Here is a 20,394-nt window from a genome sequence, read left to right as displayed (position 1 = left end):
CAGCTAGGTGAATTTCACCTATGTTAAATCACCAGAGAAAATAAGGTCAAAAGAAATCCGCTGAAAGTCTCACACCCTAGCATGCTACTCTTTGGGATTGATGAATAGCTTCAATTTTCTCAGTTCTATGGCAAAGAGAATGGAGTATTTCTGTGGAGATCCATGAGAAGCTGGCTGAAGCCAGATGAAAAATGACATTTCTTGTACTGTTATTGGCAAGGTTAAAGCTTTCCACAAATAGAAAGCTTAAGTTTTTTCTCAGAATTCAGTTTGGTTTCTGAGTCAAATTGTCTCAGTGAATTGGACATTTGGGGAAACTTTATGAAGTGTTAACTACATTTGGAGATATCTGAAAATAAACCCTCAATTTTTTTGGAGTGACAAATATACTGCACATTTCTTTTTTAAAAAAATAGATAAATAAATTTATTTATTTATTGACTGTGTTGGGTCTTCATTGCTGCACATGGGCTTCCTTTAGTTGCAGCCAGTGGGGGCTACGCTTCCTTGCAGTGTGCTGGCTTCTTATTGTGGTGGCTTCTCTTGCTGCAGAGGACTGGCCCTAAGCACGGGGCTGCAGTAGTTGTAGCACACGGGTTTAGTTGCTCCATGGCATGTGGGATCTTCCTGGACCAGGGCTCTAACCCATGTCCCTTGTGTTGGCAGGCAGATTTTTAAGCACTACACCACTAAGGAAGTCCCTATATTGCACATTTCTGAGATTTAGTATCTGTGTTGACTTAGTAGAGGTATAAAATCATGATTTTTTCTTGTATAACACGTTGTTGTGAAGATCATACTATATGCAGAGGTATGTACGAAAATATTTAAATGGCAATGAAATTGATATAAATGCAAAATGATCTAATTTAAAAACTAAAGGATTTAGATTTCAGTCTTGACAATGAATAACAACTTACTTTTTTTAAAATTGGAGTATAATTGCTTTACAATGTTGTGTTAGTTTCTGCTGTACAACAAAGTGAATCAGTTGTATGGATACATATATCCCTTCCCTCTTGGCCCTCCCTCCCATCCCCCCCATCCCACCCACCTAGGTCATCACAGAGCATCAAACTGAGCTCCCTGTGCTATACCACAGGTTCCCACTAGCTCTCTGTTTTACACATGGTAGTGTATTTATGTCAAACCTAATCTCCCAGTTCATCCCATCCTCTCCTTCCCACACTGTGTCCACACTTCCATTCTCTATATCTGCATCTCTATTCCTGCTCTGTATAAAGTTCATCCGTACTATTTTTCTAGATTCCACATATATGCATTAATATACATTTGTTTTTCTCTTTCCAACTTACTTCACTCTGTATGACAGATTCTAGGTCCATTCACATCTCTACAAATGACCCAATTTTGTTCCTTTTTATGACTGAGAAATATTCCATTGTATATATGTACCATTCCTTCTTTATCCATTCTTCTGTTGATGGACATGTAGGTTGCTTCCATGACCTGGTTATTGTAAATAGGGCTGTGCATGTGTCTTTTTGAATTGTGGTTTTCTTGGTGTGTATGCCCAGTAGTGGAATTACTGGGTCATATGGTAGTTCTATTTTTAGTTTTTTAAGGACCTTCCATACTGTTCCACAGTGACTGTATCAATTTTCATTCCCACCAACAGTGTAAGAGGGTTCCTTTTTCTCCACACCTTTTTCTCCAGCATTCATTGTCTGTAGATTTTTTGATGATGGCCATTCTGACCAGTGTGAGGTGATACCTCATTGTAGTTTTGATTTGCATTTCTCTAATAATTAGTGATGTTGAGAAGATTTTCATGTGCCTCATGGCCATCTGTATGTCTTCTTTGGAGAAATGCCTATTTAGGTCTTCTACCCATTTTTTGATTGGGTTGTTTGGTTTTTTGATATTGAGCTACATGAGCTGTTTGCATATTTTGGAGATTAATCCTTTGTCCATTGCTTTATTTGCAAATATTTTCTCCCATTCTGAGGGTTGTCTTTTTGTCTTGTTTATAGAAATAAAAATAAACAAAGGGGTTATATTTTGCATAGCAAAGGAAACAACTCACTTTACATAAATAAGCTCTTTATTGGAGCCTAAGGTCCTGCTCTACAAAGTTACAGGTTTTGAATAAGTTTTTTGCAGGGTCCTCTTCAGAACATTTCTCTAAAATGTATTTGAAGGAAAAAACAGTCTTAATGTGGGACTTTCAAGACATTGCCAAAAAGAGGGTGGTTTTCCTCTCCAGCTTGTGTGGTACTTAGCTCATAAAAGTTGGAGGACACCAAGTCACAGAAACCAGTCAAGGAATGCCCTATTCTTCACATTTTTCTCTATCCAGGAAAACAGTCAGCTCTTATCCACTTCTCTGGTGATGAGGAGAATTTCCATTCAAGGGTATGAATACCTCTGAAACCTCACTTTCTCAACACTAGCCAAGATCTACAGTTCAAAGGATGATGTTTTCTGCCTCTTTTATGGTATACTCAGGAGCAGAAATATTGAACCATGATGATGACACATCCAATATCAACTTCCTTAACTTAGCACCATTGATAATAGCCAATTTCATTCTGTAATAAAAGAATGAAGTATAAAGAAGGATAAATCCTGAACTGAGAGAATTCCCATAGAAATGTGGTAGCACATTGCATGTATTCTTCTCTTATTGGATGTTTAGAGACTTGCTGTAGCATATTTTAGAAATAAAAAAAGCACAATTAATTAGTCTATTTTATTCAGAAAAATAAAGAATGCTCATATTGCTAGCATTGAAAATGGCTCTGCCCAAGAAAAAGATTCCTAAAATACTCTGGTAGAGTGAATAAAAAAAATAATTAATTTGTGTTCGTGTATTTTTGTAAAACTAATTGTTGTGACTTTTGGAACATTTAATTTTGATTTTTCAGTTTCCATTTCCATAACACTATTTACTTTATAAAAAAATAATTTTAATGACTTTTAAAAACTTTAAAATAATATGCTGTGCTTTAGACTTATCTGAGGCATTTCAAAATATCTAAAAAAAAAACCTTAGGTTTGAGTTGCTATTTAATATTCATAGCAAATCAAGGCTTCTAAATTAATTTGTTTTTAACATTACTTTTTAATATATAATTTTTGATTTGGAAGATTATGCTGACTACCTAGTATTAGTAATAATACTTGCTATTTTTTAATCATCAATCATAGCTGTCATATACTAATATTAGTTTTTTAATGTTTGAAGGATGAATAATTAAACTTGAGATGTTTAATTAAGTGTATACAGACTGGTTTTCAAAATTGTGTGACCTTTGATATCATTCCCTATAAATAAAATTTCAGATCAAACAGACATTCCAGTAACATAATGCTTATGAGTCATCTACTTTGAATTAGGACTGGCCCTCGATGCTTTCACATGCTAATTAGTATTCAGAGAGGTTAACCTGCAGATCCATGCCTTTGTCATGCTGACTCTGATTAGGTGCACAGTCTTTAATTAGGAGCACAGTATCACACTAACAAGTTGCTCCCTATCACTGAAACTGCAAGGGAAACCTGGAGATTGGAGTCAGAGATTATTTCTTAATATTAGATATTGAACAATTGAATAGAGGACCAGACACAGGAGATTGAAGTTTGTGATTACTTCTTAATATTAGATACTGAACAATTGACAAAAGGACCAGAGACAGGAAAATGGAAAATTTCATTAAAATGGAAATTAATTGTACTATATTTGATTATTAATTTGATACAATGCTAATTATTTATTTAAATCCAGCATGGTTTGAAAGTTGCATTTTTATTTAATCCTATAATGATGCTTAGAGTACACTACAGACTGCAGCTTTTATACCTGTGCTCCTCCATCACATAAAATATATCTGTATCAAAATGTTATTAATTGCTTTAGACTATCAATTTACCTAAATACCATTTTATTCTTTATTTATAAGCATTTATTGTTTCATTTTAACTTAAAATTCTCAAATTGCAATTTGCAATCATATATTTCTCCTATAAATTAAAACTAAGAAAAAGATGAATTGAATTTGAAGATGATTATTTCTTTATTGTTTTTCTTTAATAATCTCCTAGTACCAAATTTTTATACAAGCCGTATTTCAGAGAATACCAAAAAAATACTGTGGGTCTTATTAGTAAGGTTTTATTTTCCTATTTTAGTTAGATTGTAATTATGTTCTGGCTGCCAGATCCCTCTCCAGTGACCAGGAAAAATATTTAATGACTATTTGCTATTTAGCAAGAATATTGAGTGTTTTGTGGAGTTTTGTGGGGGACCAAAACTAGGATTTTCCTTTTTGTGTTTTTCATTCATCTGTTTCTTTGTTTGCCTTTTCTAGTGGATATTTAGATCTGGTGTTCACCACTAAAATGAGCACCCTTTTCCTAAATTTCTTCTGCAAAAAATAAATTCACTGTTTTCTTATATTTTTAAGATGAAATATATTACCCAAAAGACAAAGCTGCATTTTAAAATGTTCAATCAAGTGTATTAGTTCTTGCTCTGACTAAGAAAAACATGTTCTAAGAGTCCGATTGTTCTTAAACATGATTTTCCTGTGGAATGACCTCAAAACATTTTTTAAATTGCATTAATAGATAATATTTCAAAATTTTCTCCCCTTTGAAAACACAATTATTATTATCTACAATGTGATGCAAAATATGAAATCCAAATTAAAATTTTGTTAGCAAGACACTCTGGTTCTGATATTCTCACCACCAGGAGCCCAGTTATTATCAAGTGAGTTTACTGAAAGTTTCAATTAACTAAAGAGGGTCAGGGGTTATAGACACAAAAGAAACTAATCAAATCCCCTGATTCATCTATCCTACCCAAGCAACTGTATGGCTGACAAATGCTTTGTGGTAATTATTCCACACCTACTGCTGCCCATGGGGCTTTTATGAACCATGCTATTGACCTAGTTCACTGCAAGAAGACCAAGCCTTGTCTGCAAACTGGTTCTGTGGGCAGATAAATGCAACTGTAGATCTCACTTCAGTATCTCTAATCATTTCCACAAACATCTTGTAACTTCTATCAGTATTACCAGAGATCTCATTTGTTTACTTGGCATGCCTTTCTCCTTTTGTTGGGGTGGAGGGTGAGAGTGGGAGTGGCTCCTTCCTCAGTTATAAATAGTATGTGTTGCAACCATAGCCTCTTTCCCATAAGCATGTGTACTCAAGAAACCACTTTTTTATATAATCAATATCTAGATTGCATCAGGAAACTCCCTTCACTCCCCAATTCCACACTCAAAAAAGGTAAAACATTTCTTCTCTTTTTCCCAGATGTTAAGGTCTTTTTTGATAGTAAGTGTGCATGAGGGCATTTGTCATTCCTAGAAAGAGGACCCCTGTGAGTGACAAATACTAATGTGCTTGGGAAAGGAGGTCCCATAAAACCGCAACTGTCTCTCCATCTGTAGAACACCTGTCCTCTGTGCCAAAAAAGGAAAATTACAGAGATGCAATATAATTGTGCAATGAAAGAAATCCAAAGCTATTAAACCAGAGGACTGTGTCCAAATCATTTAGACAATGAAAACTTCTGTTTCTAGAATATCATATTTTAATCATCTTACTACTAGAATTTCCTATGTTTACTTCCAAGTAAATTGTTTAGTAGATGATCTAATTGGAAACACAACACATTAAGATTACAGATTCTTGTTTTCAGGATGCTTCCATGACTACATTCTGATGTTTTGAGATAAAGTAGTATTTTCACTACTTGAAGTCTTGGAACAGAGTGAAGAAAATAATGGAATCATTTTCAGACCCATGCTTCTATAAAGATAAAAATGTATGAATTGAAAATTGTTTTGCTGTGTAAAACAAATAACATGGACATGAAATTCACTAATTTTTTTAACTTAAACATTGAATTAAAATAGAGAATTATTATATTTTGTATAATGTAAAAATATCTAAAATGAAGGTAAAGTATGAAATCATGCTAGATAAAACAAGAAAAGGCAGAGTAGTTTTGAAGTAATTTTATAATAGTTAAGTCCAAACTTTTCATTTTAGAATTATTGATACTGGAGAACAAAAAGGTTAAATACCTTGCCTTACTAACAAAGCTGATTATCTGAACCACCAAAACTGGAACCGGTATTCTGAAGTATTCCCAACATCATTTTTAATCAAAAGTATACTATACACTCTAAATACCCAGAAAAAAATAAAAGTGTAGAATCGTATCTGAAAATAACAATTTAGTAAAATCTTTATAACTGATTTGTGGTCCAGACATCTCTCTGCATTTTAAAAATTTCTTTTTTTTCCAGGCAGCATTCAGCATCAAGAAGTGACTTAGATGAGAAAAAAAGGCTGTTCAGGAGAATCTCTGTGTCTTATTAGAACATTATTGCTGGAGTATTTAATTCATAAAATAAAGTGGGGTGAGCCATCAAATCTCCCCATTTTCATCACAATCTTTTTCACACTAAATCACTTCAGATACTTTTTTTTTTCTTTTTTGGGAAATATTTCTATGAAATATATTTCATAATATACATTAGTAGAAAAGAGGACCTCTATTACCAAAAGGTAATTCAGAAAAGATTGAGTATAGCAAAAATTCATCAAAGATTAGCGAGTAGTTAGTATAAAATGACTCTGAAGAGAAACACAAAAAATTAGGATCAGAAGAAGCAGAGGCAATCAGAACATACATCTTTTGCTTCTCCTGTAAATTGCCACCTTTCTTCCATGTCATGTTCCTTCTGAATATCAGAATACAATTGTTGACTGTGAATACCTAACCTCCATTCCCCTCCTCGTCTTATTTTTTTTTTTTTTAATTCTTAACCTCCTGGTCTGCTTCTGTTGCCAAAAGAAGATTTACAAGGTAAAAAAGAAGAGAGTAAACATGCTTTTTTCTTCTCATCCTGATCTTTAACTTCAGCTGTCTTCACACACTGGATGCCAAAAGGTGTACTAAAGTATAAGAAAAAGGGAAGGAACTTATTATCATCTATGGGGATTTACAAGGAAAAGAAGAGAATAAACTCCATTACATTCTGTATTTCTCTAACCCCGTCTCTCTATACACCACAGACTTAAAATCTGACCAATTGTAGTCACTGCTCTCAGGCTTCATGATGCTCATATGTCTTGTGTAGTTAATTTAAAAAAAATAAAAGAAGCTGTGGAGAAAAACATAGTATCAAAATTCAGCTTTACTAATGCGAACTGATTGATGGGTGACAATGCCTAGTGGGGTAATGGATGTCCATAACCAACTGAAAAGCACGACCGGTACATACCGCTTTTCCTGCTTCAAAAGATGTGAGGGCACATGGTGCAAGAGGAACAGTCAGTTCTAATTACAGTTTCCTGCTTTGGACTGGTTGTAAAGAAAATTTGTGAGGAAGTGTGGCAATGGTTTTTGGAGAAGGCGTTCCACTGTAGTTGAAAATTGATACCAGAAGAACTGAGGTACTCCAGAATATATCATAATCTATTTATTTACTCTGATTTGATAGTCTTTTACATTATTTCCATTTTTTTCATAAGGAAGGATGCTAAGATAAATGTATTCTATACTTTTTTCTTCTGTGTATATGGTAAAAGCTCTCCAAGATTCATACTTTAAAAGGAATGTCTACATTTTTACATATAAGCATCTATGAATTTTCCATAAAATATCAAATTGTCTCTAAAACTGATGTATCAATTTATATGCACATGACCAATCTTTCTCTAAATTCTTTCTCTAAAATTTACTAATAATTTTAATATCTAACTTTTGGCATTCTGATGGGTAGGGAATAATGTCTTATAGTTTTTACTTAAATTTCTGTAAAATACTAATGATTCATCATTTCCTGTATGTTATTCTTCTGTGACTTACATATCTATTCTCTTAGAATATGTTTCTACAATTTATTCTTTTCATATTGTATACATATTTTGGTGCTAATTGCAAGAAAAAAATCATTTTCCTGCTTCTGGCTTGCCTTTTTATCTTGTCCCTGATGGTTTTGACATATGCAATAATTTTTTAAGAACTTTTATTGAGATACAGTTAACATACTATAAACCTCATATATTTAGCATATACAATTTGGTATTTTTTTTCTAATTGGTAATGTACATATGGCAATCCCAATCTCCCAATTCATTGCCCCCCAACACTCCCCACTTTCCCCACTTGGTGTCCATATGTTTGCTCTCTACATCTGAGTCTCTGTTTCTGCTTTGCAAACGGGTTGATTTGTACCATTTTTCTATATTCCACATATATATGTTAATATACAATATTTCCTTTTCTCTTTCTGACTCACTTCACTCTGTATGATGGTCTCCAGGTCTATCCATGTCTCTACAAATGTCCCAGTTTCCTTCCTTTTTACAGCTGAGTAATATTCCATTGTATATATGTACCACATTTTTTTATCCCTTCATCTGTTGATGGACATTTAGGTTGCTTCCATGACCTGTCTATTGTAAAAAGTACTGCAATGAACACTGAAGTGCATGTGTCTTTTTGAATTATGGTGTTCTGTGGGTATATGCCCAGTATTGGGATTGCTGGGTCATATGGTAACTCTATTTTTAGTTTTGCAAGGAACCTCCATGCTGTTCTCCATAGTGGCTGTATCAATTTACATTCCCACTAACAGTGCAAGAGCATTCCCTTTTCTCCACATCCTCTCCAGCATTTAATGTTTGTAGATTTTCTGATGATGACATTCTAACTGGTGTGAGGTGATAGATACCTCATTGTAGTTTTGATTTGCATTTCTCTAATACTCAGTGATTTTGAGCAGCTTTTCATGTGCCTTATGGCCATCTGTATATCTTCTTTGGATAAATGCCTATTTAGGTCTTCTGCCCATTTTTTGATTGGGTCGTTAGTTTCTTTTTATATTGAACTGCATGAAATGTTTATGTATCTTGGAGATTGATCCTTTGTCTGTTGATTTGTTTATGAATATTTTCTCCCATTCTGAGGGTTGACTTTTCTTCTTGCTTATAGTTTCCTTTGCTGTGCAGAAGCTTTGAAGTTTCATTAGGTCCCACTTATTTATTTTTGTTTTAATTTCCATTATTCTAAGGGGTGGATCAAAAAAGATCTTGCTGTTATTTACATCAAAGAGTGTTCTTCCTATGTTTTTCCCTAGGAGTTTTATAGTGTCTGGCCTTACGTTTAGATCTTTAATCCATTCTGAGTTTTTTTTTTGTGTGTGTATGGTGTTAGGAGTGTTCTAATTTCATTCTTTTACATGTAGCTGTCCAGTTTTCCCAGCACTACTTACTGGAGAGGCTGCCTTTTCTCCATTGTATATTCTTGCCTCCTTTGTCATAGATGAGTTGTCCATAGCTTATCTCTGGGTTTTATATCCTGTTCCATTGATCTATATTTATGTTTTTGTGCCAGTACTATACTGTCTTGATCACTGTAGCCTTGCAGTATAGTTTGAAGTCAGGAAGCCTGATTCCATCTATTCCATCTTTCATTCTCAAAATTGCTTTGGCTATTCTGGGTCTTTTGCTTTTCCATACAGATCATAAAATTTCTTGTTCTAGTTCTGTGAAAAATGTCGTTGGTAATTTGATAGGGATTGCATTTAATCTGTAAATTTCCTTGGGTAGTATAGTTATTTGCGCAATGTTGATTCTTCCAATCCAAGAACATGGTATGTCTCTTGATCTGTTTGTGTCCTCTTTCATTTCTCTCATTAGTGTCTTATACTTTTCTGAGTACAGGTCTTTTACCTCTTTAGGTAGGTTTGTTGTTAGGTATTTTATTTTTTGGATGCAATGGTAAATGGGATTGTTTCCTTAATTTCTCTTTCTGATCTTTCATTGTTAGTGTATAGAAATGAAACAGATTTCTGTGTGTTGATTTTGTATCCTGCAACTTTACCACATTCATTGATTAGCTCAAGTAGTTTTCTGGTGGCATCTTTAGGATTTTCTACATATAGTATCATGTCATCTGTGAACAGTGCCAGTTTTACTTCTTCTTTTTCAACATGGATTCATTTTATTTCTTTTTTTTTTCTCTGATTGCTGTGGCATGGACTTCCAAAACTATGTTGAATAGTAGTGAAAAGAGTGGACATCCTTGTCTTGCTCTTGATCTTAGAGGGAATGCTTTCAGGTTTTCACCATCAAGAATGATGCTTGCTGTGGGTTTGTTGTATATGGCCTTTATTATGTTGACATAGGTTCCCTCTACGGCCACCTTCTGGAGTGTTTTATCATAAATGGATGTTGAATTTTCTCAAAAGGTTTTTCTGCATCTATTGAGATAACCATATGCTTTTTATCCTTCAATTTGTTAATATGGTGTATCACATTGATTGATTTTTGTATATTGAAGAATCTTTGCATTCCAGGAATAAACCCCACTTGATCATGGTGTATGACCCTTTTTATGTGTTGTTGGATTTTGTTGGCTAGTATTTTGTTGAGGATTTTGCATCTAAATTCATGAGTGATATTGGTCTCTAATTTTCTTTTTTTGTAGTACCTGTGCGTTTTTCTATCACGGTGATGGTGGACTACTAAAATGAGTTTGAGAGTGTTCCTTCCTCTTCAATTTTTTGGAAGAGCTTGAGAAGGATGGATGTTAGCTCTTCTCTAAATGCTTGATACAATTCACCTGTGAATCCATCTGGTCCTGGACTTTTGTTTGTTGGGAGATTTTTAATCACAGTTTCAATTTCATTACTTGTGATTGGTCCATTCATATTTTCTATTTCATCCTGATTAAGTCTTGGAAGGTTATATCTTTCTAAGAATCTGTCCATTTCATCCAGGTTGTCCATTTTATTGGCATATAATTACTTGTAGTAGTCTCCTATTGAGCTTTTTATTTCTGTGGTGTCCATTGTAACTTTTCCTGTCTCATTTCTAATTTTATTGATTTCAGTCCTCTCCCTCCTTTCCTTGATGAGTCTTGCTAGCAGTTTATCAATATTGTTTATGTTCTCAAAGAACCAGCTTTTAGTTTTATTGATTTTTGCTCTTGTTTTCTTTGTTTCTATTTCATTTATTTCTGCTCTGATCTTTATGATATCTCTCCTTCTACTAACTTTGGGATTTGTTTGCTGTTCTTGCTCTAGTTTCTTTAGGTGTAAGGTTAGGTATGTTATTTGGGATGTTTCTTGTTTCGTGAGGTAGGATTGTATTGCTATAAACTTCCCTCTTAGAACTGCTTTTGCTGCATCTCATAGGATTTGGATCATTGTAACTTCAATGTCATTTTTCTCTACATATCTTTTGATTTTCTCTTTGATTTCTTCAGGAATGTGTCGGTTATTTAGTAGCGTATTATTTAGCCTCCAGGTGTTTGTGTGTTTTACACTTTTTTTTCTGTAATTGATTTCTAATCTCATCGCATTATGGTTGGAAAATATGCTTGATATGATTTCAATTTTCTTGAATTTACCAAAGCTTGATTTATGACCCAAAATGTGATCTATCCTGGAGAATGTTCCATGTGCACTTTAGAAGAATGTGTAATCTGCTGTTTTGGGGTGTAATGTGTTACACATATCTGTTAAACCTAGCTGATTTATTGTGTCATTTAAAGCTTGTGTTTCCTTAATAATTTGCTGTGTGGATGATCTGTCCATTGGTGTAAGTGAGGAGCTAAAGTCCCCCACTATGATTGTGTTACTGCCCATTTCCTCTTTCATAGTTGTTAACATTTGCCTTATGTATTGAGGTGCTCCTATATTAGGTGCATATATATTTAAAATTGTTATCTCTTCTTTTTGGTTTGATCCCTTGATCGTTATGAAATGTCCTTTCTTGTCTCTTGTAACATTTTTTATTTTAAAGTTTATTTTATCTCATACGAGTATCACTACTCCAGCTTTCTTTGGATTTCCATTTGCATGGAATGTCTTTTTCCATCGCCTCACTTTCCATCTGTATGTGTCTCTAGCTCTGAAGTGCGTCTCTTGGAGACAGCATATATATGGGTCTTGGTTTTGTATTCATTCAGCCAGTCTCTGTCTTTTGGTTGGGACATCTAGTCCATTTGCATCCAAGGTAAGTATCTATATGTATGTTCCTATTACCATTTTCTTAATTGCTTTCTTTGTGTTTTTGTTTTTGTAGGTCCTTTTCTTCTCTTCTGTTTTCTGCTTAGAGAAATTCCTTTAGCATTTGTTGTAGGGCTGGTTTGGTGGTGCTGAATTCTCTTAGCTGTTGCTTGTCTGTAAAGCTTTTGATTTCTCCCTCGAATCTGAATGAGATCCTTGCTGGGTAGAGCATTCTTGGTTGTGGGTTCTTCCCTTTCATCACTTGAAATATATCATGCCACTTCCCTCTGGCTTGCTGAGTTTCTGCTGAGAAATCCGCTGTTAACCTTATGGGAATTCCCTTGTATGTTATCTGTCGTTTTTTCCCTTGTTGCTTTTAATAACTTTTCTCTGTCTTTAACTTTTGTCAATTTGACTACTATATGTCTTGGCGTGTTTCTCCTTGGGTTTATCCTGCCTGGGACTCTCTGCACTTCCTGGACTTGGGTAGCTCTTTCCTTTCCCATGTTAGGGAAGTTTTCAACTAGAATCTCTTCCAATATTTTCTTGGGTCCTTTCTCTCTCTCTTCTCCTTCTGGGACCCCTCTAATGCGAATGTTGGTATTTTTAACATTGTCTCAGAGGTCTTTTAGGCTGTCTTCAGTTCTTTTCATTGTTTTTTCTTTATTCTTTTCCTCATCAGTGATTATCACCATTCTGTCTTCCAGGTCACTTATTTGCCCTTCTGCCTCAGTTAATCTGCTATTGGCTCCTTCTAGTGTTTTTTTCATTTCCGTTATTGTGTTGCATATCTCCGTTTGTTTGCTCTTTAATTCTTCTAGGTCTTTGGTAAACTTTTCAGTCTTTGCATCCAGTCTTTTTTCAAAGTCCTGGATGCAAAGTCCATCTTCACCATCAATATTCTGAATTGTTTTTCTGGAAGGGTGCCTATCTCCTCCTCATTTAATTGTATTTTCTGGGGTTTTATCCTGGCCCTTCATCTGGTACAGTAAAGTCTTCTGCTTTTTCATTTTCTTTATATTTCTGTGGCTGTGGTTTTTCCATTCCACAGAAGGAAATATTGCTTGCACTTCTTGATACTGCTGTCTGCCCTCTTGTGGATGCTCATGTGTGCTTGCTGATGGGAGGGAATGTTGGTGGGTTTGACTGGGTGGGTGGAGCTCAGTAAAACTTTAATCTGCTTGTCTGCTAATGGGTGGGGCTGTGTTCTCACCTTGTTTGTTGTTTGGCCTGAGGTTACCCAGCACTGGAGATTACAGATTCTTTGGTGGTGATAATGGTGGTCTCTGGGAGGTCTCATGCCTATTAGCACTTCCCAGAACTCCTGCCACCAGTTTCCCTGTCTCCTTGGTGAGCCACAGCTACCCCCAACCCTGCAGGCAACCCCCCAAAACCAGCAGGTAGGTCTGGTTCAGTCTCCTATGGGATCACTTCTCCTTCCCCTTGGGTCCTTGGGAACACACTATTTTTTGTTTGCCCTCCAAGAATGGAGTCTCTGTTTGCTCCAGTCCTGTGGAGCTCCTGAAATCAATCTTGCTCACTTTCTGATTCTCTGGGGATTTTTCCTCCCATTGTTGGACTCCCAGGTTGGGAAGCCTGATGTGGGGCTTAAAACCCTCAATTTATTGGGTCAACTTCTGCAGTATAACTGTTCTCCAGCTTGTGAGTCACCCACCCAGCATTTATGGGATTTGATTTTAAAGCAATTGCTTCCCTCCTACCATCTCATTGTGGCTTCTCCTTTGTCTTGGATGTGGGGTGTCTTTTTTGGTGAGTTCCAGTGTCTTTCTGTCAATGATTGTTCATCAGTTAGTTGTAATTCCAGTAATCTTGCAAGAGGGACTGAAGATACCTCTTGCTTTCACCAGCTCCTAGATTCTGTCCTCATTCTTTGGCTCATGGAGCCCTTCCAGTGATGGCCTCACTCTGACTTCTCCTCTGCCATCACACTGACTTTTCTCTATTCTGACATTTTGCAGCAACTACGCTTAACACTTAAAGTTCTTTGAAAACTTCTCCAGATCCTTGCCCTCTGCCTGGAATATTTACCTAAACCTCCTTCACCCCTTCTTTCATCTTCCTAAAAATACTCTTTTGCAGTTAAAATTCTGCTTAAACAAGTTTGCTTGCCCACATATAATTCTCTATTAGCTACCAGAAAGAATTGATACTCCCTCTTTTATACACAAATGCACACTGGACATTGTGTTAAGTTAGTTATACTTTAGTAAATTCACTCTGGGTGGTTAAGAAACAAACCATTCAGCTCTGTAGAGAGATCATTTCCTCTGCCCCTTTCATGGAGTTCTGTCATGAAAGTTCCAATTTTGTCCTGGCCTCTAAATAGTTTCTTCACACTATGTGCTAATCAATACTCCGATGAAGACATCTGAACCTCCTGCAGACATCTGTAACTTTGTTCCTGTTCAGCTTTCTCCTTTTGGCATCCTGCCTTGAAAATTCTAGCCCCCTTAGATTCCTCAAGACAATAAACTGTCTCAACTCTGGTAGTTCACCAGACTTTCTCCAGTTCCTTGGTCCTCCCAAACTCCCACATACTCTCCATCCCCATTTTGCAACATGATAACTCAGTAAATTGGAAGCTGGGACAGTTGTGGGGCTTACTCCACTTATTGCCTTTCTTTCAGGAATCAGTGTCCACACTGCTTGTTGTTCAATGTCTGAAAATCATTTTCTGTTTTAGGTGGGATGTCTAAATTTGATCTCTGTTACTAAAATATCCCCCTAGAAACAGATATCTACTCAGTGTATGTTCCCTCTAAGCATTTTCTGAATTCTTAAACTGCCCAGGGAAAGAGTTTAAGAAGTTAAATAGAACAATTCTTGTAAAGGGAAACATAATTTTCAGCTGTCTCATGGCTCTGAGAAAGCAAAAAGGAAAGCAAAAACAAAAAGCCAGTAGTTCAGTACTCACCAGTGAAAAGAGGTCCTGATGAATGATTCCTGCTGTAAATTGGAATCCCCTAAATGGCTAAGCCCTAGAAGCAGAAGAAAACCAGAGGTAGACAAGTCCTTGCTAAAAATGTAGGCAAGGAGTGGGACAACTCATCTGATTAGTTATTTTGATTTGTTCCATTATATCTTCTTTCCAGAGCAAATATTGAATCTTCTCTGAAAGAAGATAGCATCACCCAGATGTTCTGCAATGTTTCTTACATAATGCACAAAATTCAATAAAATGTTACCAAGTATACAAAAAAGAGGACAGAGAGAATATTATAAAAAGAGATAGATACACATAAAGACAGATAGAGTCAAATGATGGTGTTATTTGCATTTTCGGACCTGGGTTCTAAAATAATTGTGAAATGTATGAATGAAAATAGATGAGAAGGTAAAGAATTTAATTAGAGAACTGGAATAAAAGTCAAATGAAATTATAAAAATATAAATTAAAAATAAAATTAAGGACTCAATAGATTAATTCAACCACATATTGAACAGCAGAGAAATATAATTCGTGAGCTGGAAAATATTCAAGCTGAAACACTGGGAGTTAAAAAATGTAAAATACACAAAGAGACTTTGAGATAACTCAAGGCTTAGGGATAAAGAGAGTATATGGGACGAAAACAACCAGAAAAGGTGATACATTTGTCCACTTGACTATGTTTTTATTTAACCTAAGTTGGTATAGTGTATGTGCTTATTTTTTGTTGTATATTTGTTTTCTGCCTATAAAAATCAATTACATAAAGTGCAAAGTTTAAGAAAAATAAAGATGTGAGTCCTCAGATAATAAGTATATTCTGAGAACTGAGCTGGATAAAGAAAAATAAATCCATATCCAAAATATGATAGTTGTATGGGATGGAGTTCTTTTACAACTGGACTGGGAATGCTCTATTCTTGTCTTTGGGGAACCTCAGGATTTCTGACCAAGGCTCTTGGCTAAGACAAGAGCAATGGGGTTTATGACCTGATTTTAAGGCTGTAACTTCCCTGGCAGCTCCCAAGTCCAGTTTGCTTACTGACAATTTTCACACGCATAGTATAGTTGCTCAGATGGCATGGCTTGAGCAAAGGGATGTAAAGGACTCCACTGGGAACTTCTGCCTTGAGCTTTCCTGAAGCCAATATTCATTGCATAGATTTTGGTGTTTCGAACTGGAGAAGTGTCCATATGTCAAAATGGGCCCTGGTAAGCTTGCAACTGAATGTTTCTAAGACCTTCAATGATTGTTTGCAATCTCTTTCTCTTGCTCTACCTTATCCTTTCCTTTTAAATAGAAGCCTTAGGTTTTTGTGCTCTATGGATTCTTGTGAGTGCTTTCAAATATCTAAACTTGTGAAATTTTTGTAAGAGTTAAAATATAAAATATTAGAAATGAAGAAAAATCATCAAATATACCAGTGATGATGAAAGATAAGAACTGTGTTTGACTGACTGTCAATCCCTTGTCAGAGACAATAGACATCAGAGGTAAGTTGAATATTGTTTTTAATATGTAGAAAAATTGTTTCTCAGAATTTGTTAGAACCAAATTTTTTTTAAAGTATTGGATAAAATAAAGACATTTTCAAACACAAAGAGACAAATTAGTTTTCTCCACATTTACTCTAATAGATATTAGAAAATATTCAGGAAAAAACATGAAACCAGGAAAATGTCATCAGTTATAAAAGAAAAAAATAGCAAACACACAACTATATTACATATATCAATAAACCCAAGTATTAACTGTAATAATGAATATTCTTACTTTGGAATATAAAACAATATCATAAAGGTAAAGTATAGAACATAATATCATTAAAAATTGGAAAGCAGTTAAAAATATTGAATAACTAGTCTTTTATAAAATATATTTCAATATATCTGTTAAAATGTAATAATTTTAGTCTATAGAAACAATACCTTTTATTGCTTCCTTTAGTTTGTGTTGCCTAGGACAACAGATTTGTTAGTTTTTTTTTTTTTTCTTTTGTTCATTTTGTTTATTTACTAAGAAAGTATTTTCTTGGGTTTAATAGATAGAATTTTAGATTAAGAGCACTTTAGCATACCATTTTATTATTCCGGGGCTTTCATTGTATTATCATAAAGATAAAATATTTTTCTCTTTAACTGTTGATAAGGTTGTCTTTTTTTTTTTTTTTTTAGTTTTTCTTAGCTATGTCTACTGGTGGTTTTCTTTGTATTTATATAATAGGTATTTTTGAAAAATCTTGAAGTTTCAAAGCCATTATTTCTTCCAATATTTCTTCTATCTCATTTTCTCTTTCTCTCTTTATGAAACTACAAAAATACATGTATATTGCTTTTTACTACTTCCCCCATCTCTTTTTTTTATTTTATTTTCTTTCCTTTTTTTTCAATGTTTTAGACTGAATATATTGTTTTCACCTAAATCCCAATTCCCATTCCCATTGCCGATTCAATTCATTTCTGCTTACTCAATCTGTTCTTACATCCAATTTTTGTGTTCTAAATTTCAGTCTTTGCATTGCTCAGCTCTATAATTTTAAAAAATATATTTTCAAATTTTCTACCTTAAAATCACCATTTTGTAAGTTTCTTAATCATTATTTTATACTTTTTTGTTTTTTTATTTCTAATCATTATTTTATACTTTTAAAAATATATGCATGTGTATATATGTATTTATATATATATATTTACATGCCTGTTGACAATATTATCTAGATTTTCTTTGAGAGCATTTCAACTTTTTTTTCTTGTTTTTTCAGGCAAGTGTCTCATCTCCTGTTTAGTTATGAAATACTGTAAAGATATTTTGAAGCTCTGGGTGATATTACTTTTCTCCAGGGAAGTACTTTTACCTTTTGTGTATACCTATGCTTGGATACTTACCATCCCCATAGAAGTAATAAATTATTGAGATAATTTAAACCTGAGCTTCAGTTCTTATGAGGAATGGACTATTTCTGATCTGTTCTTATTCTTTAGAAACAGACACTCATGACCCAAATTAATGTTGGGATATTTATCAACTATCTTTCTCTTTGGTGGGAACTTAACTGAAATATTAGCCTTCCAACTTGTAATTCTTTGCAAACACTGTTAGATTCTCAGCTTCTCAATCAATCCTTTAGGCAATGGCTATTATCTCAAATGGAAATATTGCAAACAACGACAGGCTTGACCTTCATTTGTTTACTTCCTTCTAGGATCTTGAACCAACAAATCTTTCTATCTTGAAGTTGCCCCAATTTTGTAAATCAAATTGTACTAATATATATATTTTTTAATTTCAATAGTTAGCTCAAAACCCTCTGGTCCACCATTTCCAGCTGAACATCTCTATAAAGTGGCACAAACAAAGATGATGTGATATTTGTGCAGAGTTAGAGCAAATGGAAAAAAATTATTCAGAAATTAATACAGAAAATACTTGTTTTATTATGAAGTATAAGTCAGGGAACTGTGGATCATTCAAAAATATTGCTGAGATTATTGGTTGTACAGCAGAATATTAAATTAGATGACTAAATTCCACCATGCACAATACACATTTCAAACCTATTAAAGTATTAAAAGTACATTCTATATAATATGGGATAAAATAAATATTACTTCTATAATTTCCAGGAAGAACTTCAAGAAAACATTGGCAGAAGATGTTGGAGTAGCAGGACATGAGCTCACTCCCTCTTGCAAGAGCACCAAAATTACAATTAACTGCTCAACAATCATCAACAGAAAGACACTGGAACTCACCAAAAAAGACACGCCATGTCCAGAGACAAAGGAGAAGCTGCAATGAGATGGTAGGAGGGGCACAATCACGTTAAAATCAAATCCCATAAATGGGTGGGTGACTTACAAACTGGAGAATAGTTATATGACAGAACTCCACCCACTACAGTGAGGGTTCTGAGCCCCACATCAGGTTTCCCAAACTGGGTCTGGCAGTGGCAGGAGGAATCTCCAGATAATCAGACTTTGAAAGCCAGTGGGATTTGATTGCAGGAGCTAAATAAGACTGGGGCAAACAGAGACTCCATTCTTGGAAGGTACACAAAAAATAGTGTGTTCCCAAGGACCCAGGGGGAAGGAGCAGTGATCCCATAGGAGACTGAACCAGACCTACCTGCTGGTTTTGGGGGGTTGCCTGCAGGGTTGGGGGTAGCTGTGGCTCACCAAGGAGACAGAGAAACTGGTGGCAGGAGTTCTGGGAAGTGCTAATAGGCATGAGGCCTCCCAGAGACCACCATTATCACCACCAAAGAATCTGTAATCTCCAGTGCTGGGTAACCTCAGGCCAAACAACAAACAAGGTGAGAACACAGCCCCACCCATTAGCAGACAAGCAGATTAAAGTTTTACTGAGCTCCACCCACCCAGTCAAACCCACCAACATTCCCTCCCATCAGCAAGCACACATGAGCATCCACAAGAGGGCAGACAGCAGTATCAAGAAGTGCAAGCAATATTTCCTTCTGTGGAATGGAAAAACCACAGCCACAGAAATATAAAGAAAATGAAAAAGCAGAAGACTTTACTGTACCAGATGAAGGGCCAGGATAAAACCCCAGAAAATACAATTAAATGAGGAGGAGATAGGCACCCTTCCAGAAAAACAATTCAGAATATTGATGGTGAAGATGGACTTTGCATCCAGGACTTTGAAAAAAGACTGGATGCAAAGACTGAAAAGTTTACCAAAGACCTAGAAGAATTAAAGAGCAAACAAACGGAGATATGCAACACAATAACGGAAATGAAAAAAACACTAGAAGGAGCCAATAGCAGATTAACTGAGGCAGAAGGGCAAATAAGTGACCTGGAAGACAGAATGGTGATAATCACTGATGAGGAAAAGAATAAAGAAAAAACAATGAAAAGAACTGAAGACAGCCTAAAAGACCTCTGAGACAATGTTAAAAATACCAACATTCGCATTAGAGGGGTCCCAGAAGGAGAAGAGAGAGAGAAAGGACCCAAGAAAATATTGGAAGAGATTCTAGTTGAAAACTTCCCTAACATGGGAAAGGAAAGAGCTACCCAAGTCCAGGAAGTGCAGAGAGTCCCAGGCAGGATAAACCCAAGGAGAAACACGCCAAGACATATAGTAGTCAAATTGACAAAAGTTAAAGACAGAGAAAAGTTATTAAAAGCAACAAGGGAAAAAACGACAGATAACATACAAGGGAATTCCCATAAGGTTAACAGCGGATTTCTCAGCAGAAACTCAGCAAGCCAGAGGGAAGTGGCATGATATATTTCAAGTGATGAAAGGGAAGAACCCACAACCAAGAATGCTCTACCCAGCAAGGATCTCATTCAGATTCGAGGGAGAAATCAAAAGCTTTACAGACAAGCAACAGCTAAGAGAATTCAGCACCACCAAACCAGCCCTACAACAAATGCTAAAGGAATTTCTCTAAGCAGAAAACAGAA

Source organism: Hippopotamus amphibius, chromosome 14, assembly GCF_030028045.1.
Source record: "Hippopotamus amphibius kiboko isolate mHipAmp2 chromosome 14, mHipAmp2.hap2, whole genome shotgun sequence".
In the NCBI taxonomy this organism is placed as follows: domain Eukaryota; kingdom Metazoa; phylum Chordata; class Mammalia; order Artiodactyla; family Hippopotamidae; genus Hippopotamus; species Hippopotamus amphibius.
This window is presented reverse-complemented; position numbering follows the sequence as displayed.